The sequence below is a fragment of the Triturus cristatus genome, chromosome 6 (genome assembly GCF_964204655.1).
Source record: "Triturus cristatus chromosome 6, aTriCri1.1, whole genome shotgun sequence".
Taxonomy (NCBI): Eukaryota; Metazoa; Chordata; class Amphibia; order Caudata; family Salamandridae; genus Triturus; species Triturus cristatus.
The window spans coordinates 1696784565-1696796925 of NC_140589.1; positions in this window are offsets into that span (position 1 = coordinate 1696784565).

Here is a 12361-nt window from a genome sequence, read left to right on the forward strand (position 1 = left end):
CAGACCTGACGTTGTATGTAGACGGATCGTGCATGAGAACAAGTACAGGAGATTTAGTGGCCGCGTATGCAGTCACAACAGACACTGAAGTTATTGAGACACATTGTATAGATACTCTGTCAGCCCAAGCAGCAGAACTTATTGCTCTAACGCAAGCCTGTATTCAAGCCACAAATAAGAAAGTTAATGTATACACTGACTCACGTTATGCATTCGGAGTTGTACACGACTTCGGCGTGCTGTGGCGAGAGAGAGGTTATTTAACCTCCCATGGTGCTCACATTCAGCACGGACCCCTCATTCATGCTTTGTTAGACGCAATACATCTACCCACTGCTATATCGATTATGAAATGTAAAGCACACACGAAGGTTACTGATACCATTTCTCAAGGCAATGATTTAGCTGACAAAACAGCTAAACAGACTGCTCAGAATCGCACATTAGACATGACAAAGCCAATAGTTCAGACACCAACACAGTGTATGACAATTAAGGATCCCGCACTTGACGTAATTGACATACAGACACATGCCACAGCAGAAGAAATAAAGAAGTGGACTGAACTAGGAGGGATCCAGACAGATCAAGGATGGATGACGAAGGAGAAATCTGTATGGTTTCTCCCTGATTCCATGGTTCAAGCCATTATAGCTACAGTTCACAGTCCAGCACATTTAGGAGAGAAGGCTATGCTAGACAGCATTCAGCACATTTGGTTCAATAAACATTTACGAGCAGCAGCTAAACAAAAAGTTCGTACCTGTATGATATGTTGTCAGTTTAATCCAGGAAAGAGTGTTCCCGTAGAGCAGGGTGGATTTCAGCCTCCTGACCATCCTTTTGAAGTCCTCCAGATGGATTATATTCAGATGGAACGTTGTCGAGGATTCAAATATGTTCTCGTAGTTGTCTGCGCTCTCTCCCGTTGGACAGAGGCGTATCCCGTATCAGATTACACTGCCTCGACTACTGCCAAGCAGCTAGTTCGAGAATTCTTCCCACGGTACGGTTTACCACGTGTTGTATATTCAGATAACGGTCAGCCTTTCTCATCCGAATTAATGAAACATGTCTCACTCTTGTTGGGATATCAGTGGAAATTCCACTGTGTCCGACACCCCGAGGCAGCAGGTCTCGTGGAACGACATAATCAACTTTTAAAAATCAGATTGTCTAAAATATGTCAGGAAAAAGGTGTGGACTGGATAGTAGCCTTACCAGTTGCGCTATTCTACATGAGAATGGTAGCACACTCTCGAACAGGGCTATCCCCTTATGAGGTGATCTTTGGTAGACCACCGAATATGTGGGGGACGCCTATACCCCGTAAAATAACTGATGTTGACTGTAATATGCTGACAGATTACCTGGCTTCCTTGATGTCTGCACTACAATCTTGTCGTTCACAGGTAGTCGCAGCTTTTCCTGACAACACCGAGGTGAAACCTCATGACGTAATTCCCGGCGATTATGTTCTCGTCAGGAATTTTGATCGGAAAACCCAACTGGAGCCAAGGTGGAGGCTTCCTAAGTTGGTCCTGCTGACGACCAGAACAGCTGTGAAGATCGAAGGGAGGAAAGGCTGGGTGCATTCCAGCCATATAAAAAAATTTCATGGACTTCCTCCTGACACAAACAGTACTCCCCGTGTGTCTTCCCCCATTGACTCAAAGCTACCTTTGGCTGAGGCCAGTAGCACCGAACTCTATAAACAGAAACTCAGGTCCAGATCTAAACTGTCGGACGATTTGATTGTTTAAGTCCTCTCCAAGGTGAAGCGGTTGAATCTGTCCCGACATGTATCCCTTAGGTCTGAATCATGTAGAGTCCAGAATCATAATGAAACGACATGCTTATTGTAAATCACTGCGTAGCCACTGTATTGTGACTTTATTAATTTTGTTTTTCTTGAGTTTTTTAATAGTTACTGCAAGTATATTGTTGCATATGTATTATCCTGTTTCTAAACGTGCTTTCAATATAACTGATGAACATTCTTTTAGTGACCTACCCCCACATGAGTTGTCCTATAGACTTGCGCTGCGCAATAACACATTCATTAGTATGTTACATCATTCCCATCAGACTAGTAATGCCACCAATTGTTGGGTGTGTGGCCGACTCCCTCCCTATCAGAATACCAAAGGAGTTCTGCCTTTCTTTCCACATCCGTTCACACACAATGGCTCCTGTGGAGCATGGTTTAGTTTATTAAATTCCATAGACCCAGACACAGCAGTTTATCAACAACACTGGATATGGGGAAATCTGAATATAGTTTTATTCAAAGTCTGTCACCCCAATAAGGAGGGTCACCCCAGTAGAACAGGAACTGATTTAGAAAATGAAGTGTATAAATTAGGTAATTTTACGCCTAATCTTATGATTTTGAATGTTAAATCCGAAGTTGAACTAATTCTGCCCACTATGTCTGTATTTCCAGTTAAGGGTGAATTATGTGTGAGAAAAGTTGGTTCCATACATATGGGCCATAGCCAATGCGTTACTATAGTAGAATATAGTGATCAAGGTAAATCTTCATTTAGAGCTTCTCGCCATTCTTACTTTATATGTGGTCAGACGGCATATATGCGTCTGCCTCTAGATTGGGATGGTACCTGTTACATAGCATTCCTTTTGCCACCTGTTTTCCTAGCTCCCCCTGATTATTATCGAAATGTTCATTTAGTACACAATAGAGAGCGAAGAGATCTCCCAGTTGTCGATTATACTGAGACAGCATGGGACAAATATGTAGATTTCAATAAAGGTATCTTTCCCTATATAGGTACTATATCAAATAGTAAGCTGATACGCAGACTCACCAAGACTCTTGAAGCTGTAGTAAACGAGACTATAGCCGCCCTAGGCAATCTGACAGAGGAACAATCAGTGATGAGAATTGTTGTTCTCCAGAATCGTCTTGTCCTTGACGTCATCCTGGCCGATAGGGGCGGAGCTTGCAGGGTCATCGGATCCAGCTGCTGCATATTCATACCAGAAAATTCGCCATCTGTATATAAAGCTATAACACGCCTTCATAAGATTGTAAGCCAGATACACGAGAATCCAGGCACTTGGACGTGGTCCGGGTGGTTTTGGAGTGTGATATCAGCCTGGGGATGGAGAGTTCTATCCTTCCTAGGTATTGGCCTTCTCATACTATTCAGTTGCTGTCTATGTCTACAATGTGGACCAGCGATTTGTGGTCTGTGTGCCACATCGTGTATTCCACCACCAAGGTCTCGTTCAGAATGCCGGAAGAAGAAGGAAGAAGAAATGATGCTCCATGAGCAAATCGATGGAATGATGAAGATTGATGTCTCTTGAAGGGCAAGAAGGGGACAAGGAGGGAATGTGGAAATGTGGATTTTCCTGATCAGTTATGTCCCCTATCTTGGACCCCAACGGTTCTATATGCATGTTACAAGTACATGTATGTTCCCTCCAGTTCCAGTTTCTAAGACGCAAACATATGTGTGTCTACCGTCGACATGTTCTCTGTCAGATCCGCCATTGATGGGCTGGATATTCGATTCCTAGGTATGAAAGGCCATCGACTTTATATGGCTAAGTTACTACATTTTTACAGTTCAGGCAAGTAGGCCCGATTCTGTCCTCAAAGCCTTTCCCTGCTCTCTGTCTTTGACAGCTTCAGCTTGAGCTCGCATCTGTATCCATGAACTTTGTCCTACTCCCTGTGCAGCTAACGGTGCCTGCCTCGGCCAGTTTTCACATGCCTGCCAAGAAGCTGTATTTCACCTTCGAATTATCTATTTTGCTCTTCAGCCGATGCATTCCTGTCTAGTGATTTAGGTAAACATTTCCTTTAGCTCACAAGCAAGGACTCAGCCTTTCCGTCCTCCTGCAAGTGATTCATAGCCCTGCTGCCATGGAAAGTTTTCTGCCCCTCGCATCTCATATAGACACTTAGACGCTTGTACACGCACACACAGTTAGTATAGAATAGATTCTGTCCGAGAGTCCTTCCTTGTGGATAACATAGTTCTCCAAACATAGGATGGTAGATATGATTTGGGATTAGGTTGACTTGACCCCCCAGACTTCTCGTCTCCACATGTAGAGCTAAATGTCAAGTCCCCTTCACCCCCTAGTTGCACGTCAATTACACGTCATGCTGCTGCGCGCGCATCTATGCCAAGTATTATCTTATAGATCCACCTATGTCTGATAATGCAAACCAATCATGTTTCTTTTATTCCTTATTACGCCTAGTTTCGATTACGTACCTGTTTTGTCACTCTTCTTATCAAATGTTACGCCTTCTACATTCGTTTCATTGTAATGCACTTATTATAAAAATACATGTCTGTCAATAAATTATTGTACTTCACTTCCTGAACCCTCGTGGTGACGGAACCTGAAGGCCGCGACTCGAGTCGGCCATTTTGAATGGAATAAAGCCCATTTAGAAAACCTCTTATACCACGGATTCTGCCTCTTGTTATTTTGAGCTATTTTACTTTATTTTAGGATTCCGTATGAAATTCAGTCCGGTATTTTATTTACCACACATCAAGGAAATTGATTTGAATTTTACTTGCATTTTTTGTAAATTTCAAATCTTGTGTGCGTGTATTAAGCCAGATATGGAAGGCATCAAGATCTTCATTATTGCCATTCCATATCAAAAAAATGTCGTCAATGAATCTGACCCATCTCGCAATATGAGCAGAGAATGGGCCAGTCTCATTGAAGATAAATAGGGTCTCGAATTGATCCATGACCAAATTGGCTATTTCCGGTGCAAAGCTACAACCCATGGCTACGCCTTTTACTTGGAGGAACAGGTCATTTTTAAAATTAAAGAAATTATTTTTTAAGCATATTTTAGCCAGAGAGATCAAAAATTCGGTTGGAACCTGATGTGGTCTAGGTCTTTTGTTTAGTACCAATGTCATAATCAAGAGTGCCTCATCTTGAGGAATGTTTGTATAGAGGCTTTCGATGTCAAACGTAACCAAAATATTCTGGTTATCATCGAACATCGATCCCTCAACTTTGGAAATGAAGTCCATGGTGTCTCGGATGTACGCTTTAGTGTCAGGAACAAACGGTTTCAGAAAGCAATCCACATATTTTGCCAAGGGCTCTAGAATAGAACCACAGGCTGAGATGATTGGCCTCCCTGGTGGTTTAGTGGCATTTTTGTGAATTTTAGGCAGGACATACAAAGTGGGAACTTTCTGCGTAGTGATGTTTAGAAAATCAAATTCTTTCTTACACAGAAAGCCACTTTCCAAGGCTTTATTGGTCAGATGTAGAATTTCAGCTTTCAAACGAGCTGTAGGATTACATTCAAGGGGTCGATAATGTGACTGATTACTAAATTGTCTAGTAATTTCCTCATCGTATTCCTCTACATCCCATAGCACGATACCTCCACCTTTATCGGCGGGTTTCACTATCACTAATGGGTTACTTGCTAAGTTTTGAAGAGCCTTTTGTTCATCTCTCGAGAAATTAGGTTTATAGAAAATCTTTTTTGAGTGCAGATTGTCTACCTCCCGTATTTTCATTTTATGTACATAGGTTGTGTTGTGTAAATATATGTTTTGGTGCATACGCTCAGCAAAAAATGAAAAAAATGAGATGTGAATTTATATACACACGAAAGGATAATTAAAAGTGTCCTTCTGCAAATAACTTCGCTTTATTGGTTCCTCCATACTGTTTTTTCTCTATTGAGGCAACACAGCAGTGCACACTAAAGTGCCTCAAAGCTGCTGGACCTCTAAACATACATGCCCTTCCATATACTAGGGACTTACATGTAAGTTGTCATTGGCAATTGTAATTACACCTAATTACCATTTGAATTTTTAATCAGAGCACTGGTCCTCGGTCTGGTTAGCAGAGCCCAGGGCGCAGTCAGAGTCAGTTACCACCAGTATGAGTAAAAAACTGGGAGTAAACAGGGCAAAACGGATGAATTTTCCACATCCAGCACCTAGATAAGGGTTAGAGACAGCTGTAGAAAATAAAATAAACGGTACACCACTGCTGTCTGTTTGTACGTTCTTTAGAGATAATTGTTAAGGGGGTGAAGAGAGTTAGGCAGCCTGTGCTTTGCATATGTTATCCACATCAATTGGGCATTTCCACTATTCCTTCTGCGCTATGTTGGACTCGGTTCCTACTGCACACCAGCAATCACCACAATCTTTTTGTAGAGTACTGGGGCACTTGTGCACCATTATAGCCATTGAAACATCAGGGTCAGGATATTTTAAACTACTGGATTATCTCCACATGGAGGGGTGTTTTCTAGTCTGTGCTGGTTCTCTATGGCAACTTGCTGTGAACTCCCCCGCTGCCAGTTAGAGATTAATCTCAGTGCCTGTCTCAGTGTCCAGCAACAATTCCTCATTTCCACCCTAGGCCCTGAGTTCTTAATGAGTCATCTGCTCCCCTGACTCCTGATTGTGTCTTACTACCTTAGGCACTTTGTGAGTTTTGTCATGCATAGGTCTCTACTATGCTCAGGTAACACCTTGCTACAGCTGCTACTGTTTTTTTCTCCCCGTAGTTTTATATAACGCGAACTTGACCCGAAGGTATCAAAGCACTTTACATGAACACCAGTTGCGTTACACAAGGACACATTCATTTTTGCTAGGCATTGGGAGATTAAGTGATTTACCTAGAATCATAGGATGTTGAGCGTCAGGTCTACATCAGTGTGACCAGGAGGGGCATGGGTCATTAGGTCATAGCCGCTGTTGTTGTGGTCCCTTCCACAGGGTGTACTCTTCTTGAAGCTATACAGGTCGCGTTGTCTACAGTTAGATTGTTTGGCCTACAATGGGTTCTTCAGGGAGGAGGGCACAACAGGTGCTGCCTCTGGGCCACGTTGCCCTCTTGGACACAGTGGAAGGCAGTGCAGTGATCTGCATCGCTTTGGTTCACCTTGCCTCCATGCCTAGTAGCACCTTTGCGCCGTCTCTCAATGTAGTAAAAAAAACTAGCAGACATAGAGAATTTACAGAGATCCCACCTCCTCTTGTGGCTAACGCCACCTGCTGGAAAATTATTCTTATGTGATCATTGAGGGCTTGACTGTTGGCATTTGTTTTCATATAGTATTGGGAGGAACACCATGATATTGTTATCTGTGTTGGTGGTGTATTTCTATGATTTGCAAGTGAATCTTTCATATTTACATTATTACATCATGCTTTGTATGGATCATTGCAATGATTTTTTGTATGTTAGTGTTAGCCTTTGTGTTGGTAGGATCATCATTCCCTGCCTGCTTTGATTCTGTATGATTCCCTGGCAGTACCTTTGAGTGGCCTAGTGTGGTGTGTGACTTCCTTCAAGGTGTGGCTGGAGTTACATTGAGTTTATTTAAGCTGTAATACTACTTGTGTAGATGTGAGTGTATTTGTAGCGAATTATAGTTTACCTACCCTTTTTGTAGGTGTTCTTTTATTTTGGAATATTCTTCTGTCTGCCCTTTCCACCTCCCACTGTGTAGTAGGTATTCCTAAGTTTCCACCCACTCACTGCATATACCTGCTATCGCTTCTGAAAAACCTGCTTTGACCAATCGTAAGCTGGTGATGAAATTCAGATAATAAAATGCAAACAATGGGAAATCATTCTGCATGTACTGCTTTCACATTTTACATTGATACATTTATACTTGTCTAATCCCAAATTAAAAGGAAAGGAGCTCTTCCATAATATTTCGGCATGCATTTTTCCGTATTTGTTTACTTCAGGTTGGCCAGTTGGGCTACAATGAGTTTCCACTCCCGAGATAAACCCAGGAATGGCAATGTGGTGCCCTGCCATCATGGAGAGAACTGGCTTCCCTAAATTAAAAGGGTGACAGCCTGGCAGACTTTTTGATCTAGGCGAGAGAACAACTTTAGGGCTCCAAAGGGATTGTTTTCGTCAGGATTACTTAAGTAGTGTCATGACTTTTCCTCTGATTACACCCCAGAGGTTGAAGCTGCACTGAAAAAGATGGACAGGACTAACCCAGAGAGAACACACTTGCTCTAGATTGAAGAACTATACTACCTGCCATGGCCTTCATGCCATTGAGCTCTCTATAAACAGCAATTCTGTTGCACTCCATGTTGTCTGCATTGTGAGTCTTCAGATATCATACTGGTGATGAGGTGGGTAGCCGCCTATCACCAAGATATCTCTGGCACTTGGAAGGCAGAGTGAACATGCAGTGATGGCAAGAATTAATTTCTCATTCTCTAGACGTGCACACAACTCAACCGCTCAAAAGAGCCAGTTGGAGAACAGTGAGCACCATGTTTCCATCCCAGCATTTTTATGAGACTTACTGGTCGACATGAGAGATAAACCAGGACTAAATAACAAATCTCAGAATTGGAACTGTGAACAGCGCCCTCTTACCCCTAAGGAACGAACTTCCAAATTATTGTTTGTTCTTTCTTTATTTCGTCTCTTTGTTTCTTCTCTCCGCCCATTTTACCTATTCCTTATTTTCCACAAGAATTCCTGTTTTCATATTTAATGGTGAGGGTCTAATGTTGAAAAGACCTGTTAACAAACTCAAAAAGGGGCTGGGTAAAAATGGCGACAGTCTAATTTATTCTGAAGGTACTGTGTTTATTTACTGTTAAGGTTACATAAAGTGGTGATTGGAAAGTGGCAGGGCAGCTATGGTGCCAATATTTCTACAGTGAGCTTATAGTGTTCACAGTAGTCACAAACAAGGGAGTAGCCATACAATGATGATACCCCCACTTTGAACTAAAGCTCTTAGCACCAAGCAAGTGAAGCAAGTCATTGTGACCCCTCTCCAGCAGAGCTTGCTTGTAACCTGTTGCATCCTTTAATCCACCTGCTGATATCCACCATTTCACCTGTACATTCTGCCATCTATTCAGTCATTCTTCCAAAATTCAATCTGTCACCATTTCGTCCATCCTCCCGCCTATCCATAAGCAAACATGTCCACACATCTTTAAACCTATCCTTCAACCATATATATCCATCCATCCTTACACTCAGTCATCCATCCTTTCACTTATCCATCCCCCTTTCATCCATCCTTTCAATCATGCATCATTTCGCTCACCCACCCACCCTATCACTCATCCATCCATCCACCCTTTCAATCCATCAATATATATCCTTCCTTTTACTCATCCTTCCACTAACCCTTTCACTCACCAGTCCACCATTTGACCTATCCATCCTCTCATCTATCCATCCATTTACCCTTTCACTCATCCATCCTTTCATTCACTCATCCATCCACCCTTTCACTCATCCATCGATCCATTCATACTTTTGCTCAACCATCTGCCCACCCTTTCATCCAGCCATCCATCTGCTTTCCCTTTCACTCATCCATCCATTCTTTCACTCATTCACTCATTTACTCATTCATCCTTACAGCTATCCTCACATCTATCATCTAACTCACTCATCCATCTATCCTTCCTTTCACTCATCCATCCATTCACCCTTTCAACCCGTCCACCCACCCAGCCTTTCACTCCATCCATTCACTCATCCATCCATTTACCCTTTTATCATCATCCATCCTTGACACTACAGTCAACACTGAGGGGAGCGCAAATTGTGGACTGCATGTCCCATTATGCAAAGGAGCAAACTTTTCTGGGATATGATGTAGTGTCCAGCCTCTCCCTTTTCCCTACTCAAACTGATTTTCATGACCTCCTCTATCATTTATCACACATTCTTAATATTCTTTTTTGTTCAATTTGCATTCAGGCTCATTGATTACACTTCTTCCAACTCGAGCCAGAGAGTATGGACCAAGCTGGAGATTACGGCCCAAGCTGGAGAGTACGGCCCGAGCTGGAGACTACGGCTCGAGCTGGAGAGTACGGCCTGGCTGCAGAGAGTATGGCCACAGCTGGAGATCCCGGCCCGACTGCGGGCGTAAAGATACGGCTCATAAATGACCTCCGTGAATACCAAAAGTCGTAAAGTTAGACTTTTGTCTCAGATTGCCTTTGTGGGTCGGGCCCTTTCACTTTACGTATGAGTCTTTGTCTGCCAAGTTGCAGTCAGAAGAGGCCCATTAAGAGCCCTACTTCCTAGGTAGCTTCTAAAGCAGGGGGTTGACAACGCCCCTGAGGGCAAGAGCTGAATCAGTTCTTTATGCCCAGATAAGAGTCCACTTAACAGCAACGCAGTTACATTCCCATATTGCCCCACCCAGGCTGGTGGCGCATGCATACTCAAAGCAACATTCTAAACAATCTGCCCTCGCCCTGCAATCACAGCTATTCCTAATTCAATTAAGTAATTGTGGCACTTACAATTTCTAAACATTTTTGGAGGAGAAAATACTCTAATTGGGGCATTGCCTGTTGTTTGTGGTTAGGGTTATTTTAAGGACAATAAATGACCACAGGCAGTTATCGTTTATTCTCCGGATATGAACTATGAGCTATGAGCTGTAAAAACAAGAATTGGAAAGGTTTTGTGAACTTTGCCTGACAGGTCACATTTGTTCTCGTTTTCTTGTTTCATTGCCCTCACATTCGGGCTGTGTCAATCAGCTGGCCGTTCTCTGACACCTCAGGCACCGCCACAACAAATCCAGAGCTTCGGAGATAATTATTCTCCACAGGAAGCACCAGGAAGAGTAAAAATAGTAAAATGGGGCAGGCAGTCGCGTCTAAGTAAGTCGTAAAACAGGCAGACTCACGGCGCCAGGTGCCGGATTTGGAACAGTGGCTTTTACCGACCCTTAGCGATAGCTGCACCTCAGCATCTGCTCAAATCCTGCTTCCCTTCATTTTCGTTGTAGATGTCGCGTAATTAAAACAGAATCTACTGCATCTAAAGTAGTCTGTGTCTTGGCTCCTTACAGGTGGCTTGGCAGCAACTTCCTGCAGCAATTGCACAATTGCCAAGAACAAAATGTTGGTATTTATTGAAAGAGGCAGATGTTGCTGCGGAAACCTGCTTATGCAAATATTTGCTGTTGTCATTTTAAAAGGTGCATAAGCAGATCGCTAAAAGGCAAATATGCAAAGAGAGCAGTGTAAATATATGCAAATGGATGTTTGAACAGGTTTTATAAAGAATTGAAGGCTGGTCAATGTGACATTGGGGCAACTCTGTTTGCATGTACAATAGACTTTCGTGCATACAATGCCCATGTTTTAAGTGTGTATCGCTCCCAGGGTATTTGTAATTTGACAGCGTCACGCTGCAGATCCTTATAATGCACAGTTTAATGGAAGGTTTCAGGCGGTCGGAGTCCTAGGGGGTGAGGATTCCAGGCGTGTGAGTTGTGACTGAGCTCCAGCACTGACTAAACAAAAGGGTTAACAGAGGTTAATGATAAGGACTACCCTGGTTCACATTTACTAGGTTGACCTGAGAGCCTTCAGGCAGTCTGAAGAGAAAATGTAAGATGTGTTGAGTAACAACCAATCAAACAGCAATGCAGCTAGGAAATGCAGATTTTAATGACCATGCCCAGTGCAATTATAACAAATAATCATAGTAATTTTCCAAGAAGGAAGAAAACTGGAGAAGCAGCTCATAATGTATGGAAAATAACAAATAGAACCTATGAGAGTAAATTAATAAAAATGTATGTTAGACATGTAGAAATCAATGGGAATGTAAAAGTAATAAAAACCTCTCTAAGACACCTTACAGAGTTGATGTGAGCCCTGACACCCCTTGTGGTAACCCACATTTGTGGATGTTTGAATGCAAATTGGCAGCTCCTCCAATGAAGATTTATGTTTTTGCACAGAAATAATATTAAGGGGCAGAAAATGTTCAGTGGGAAAAATATAGAAGCTGTTTCAAAACATAGCTCATTGGTGGTCTGGCAAATGTGGCTTCAGTGAAAAACTATCATGTGTCTGAAAACCCTCCACACTAAAGAAGTTCACAAAGTAACACCAATAAAAAGTTCATGTTGCATGCCTGAAGTTGGTAATTGCATTTTGGGGTTTTTGTTCTTGAATATGTTCAGGAAAACCAAGCGGAAGGCATACCTTAGTAGGGCGCTAGGAGGTTGGATACTTGTTGTGATCTTTGTCAGACCTGTGTCAGACATGGGCATCTGGTGCCAAATTACCCACTGGTGCATGGTCCTGAGATACACCTGCCCTACAGTTAATTGAATGTGCCTGGCAGCGGCTGGGGCAGTGCACCCAAATACAGAAAAAAAATAGGTTTGCTCTTCCCAGTGCCAACATATACTCTGAGTAAAATGGTGGTAAACATCAGCTCCATCTTTTTCTACACACAGGCACGGCCTCATTGATAAGATGTGCCAGGATCTCCCTGCAAGCAGGTGCAGTGAGTGTGTGCACCCACCAGTGGGAGGATCCCTGAA